Here is a 1512-nt window from a genome sequence, read left to right on the forward strand (position 1 = left end):
TGATTAAAGAAAGGAAACACAAATGTGTGAAATACTTGTGGCCAGGTATGATGCATCATGGCAGGTTGTTTCAGGTACATTAGGTCATCCCATTTCATAATGTTCTTGAAGGTAGGAATTATTAATCCACATAGCAAATGGAAGAACTGGGGTCCAGAGGGCTAAGTGAAGGAGCCAGAATGTAACCACAAGGCTGCCTCCAAAGCTTGCAATTTCTCAGGGTTCACTGCATTCTCTGAGGGCTGGTCCTCCGGCCACGTTGCCTGGATACACCAGCAGATCTACCTGGTTAGGCATTAGCTCTAGTCTCCAGCAGGTAAATTGTAGGTGTGGTTGCACCACAAGTCATTAATTAAAGCATCAATCAAGATTTCCAACTTCGGAGTTCCATTGCCTGGGTTTGGTTTTGGGATTTGCTACAGACTAGCTTGGTATATTTGAGCCTTTTGAGCTTAAGTGACCACTTGACCTTTCTATGCCTCAGTTTGTTCATCTGTGAAATGAGGATTAGGGGATTTTAAGGATTAAGTGAGTTAACATATATGAAGTGCTAACTCAGCAGAGTCCCCGGCCCATAGTTGGGGGTCTATAAAGGTTAGGTATTATTTATTGAGTGCCTATTACATGCAAGGCCTGGGGCTAGGGTTTGGAAATGAGCAAAACAAGGTCTGGTCCTTGCTCTCTTTGGTCTCATGCAAGGGGAAACAAGTAAATAATCACACAAATAAATAGAAAAATCTCTGTGAGGGGTATATAGTTCCTCCAACTAGGTAGGAAACTGATCTGAATGATGGATAGGTAAATGCTAAATAGGCAAGGAGGAGGGCACAGGGCTCCAGGCTGAGTGAAAGATATGTTCCTTGGGCTCGGAAGATATTAGATCATGTGGGTTTTCTGACATTTTCTGTTAGAATCCTCTGAGCCTGTATGCTGGTTTCCATTACTTCAAGGACAAAGTCATGTCTTAACAATTGATCATTGGATCAGAGTTTTCACGAAGACCATCAGTGATTCTACAAAACAAAGATTTTTCTGTAGCAGTAACAAAATGTGATTAGTACTGACTCGAAGGTGAGTGAGTGGTTAAATAAGTGAGTTTTGGGTTAAGACTAAGCTGGGCCTAGGTCTTCAACTTTTGGTGGGTTTCAGGTCACTTGTGGAGATTTTTAAATATATCCCAGAGCCATATTCAGCAAAGTCTTGACTTTAGATGGGGTCTAGTAATCTCCATTTTCTCATGCTTGGCCAGGGATGAAAACCATTGAGTTCTTACTTTTAATCCTGGCTCCACCACCTACCATCTGGGTGACCTTAGGTAAAATTTTTTTTGGGGGGGTGGGGGTGGGTAAGATTTTTCACCTTTCTAAGACTCAGTGTCTTCAATGAGAATAATAATATCTATCCAAAGGGCTATCATGAAGATGAAATTATATTAATACACCAGTCCTTGGTATGTAGTAAACATTCCAGATATGGTAGTTATTTTTATAAGCATTTTTGGCTAACAATGAA

This window comes from Pteropus vampyrus, unplaced genomic scaffold (genome assembly GCF_000151845.1).
Source record: "Pteropus vampyrus isolate Shadow unplaced genomic scaffold, Pvam_2.0 Scaffold30, whole genome shotgun sequence".
Lineage (NCBI taxonomy): Eukaryota > Metazoa > Chordata > Mammalia > Chiroptera > Pteropodidae > Pteropus > Pteropus vampyrus.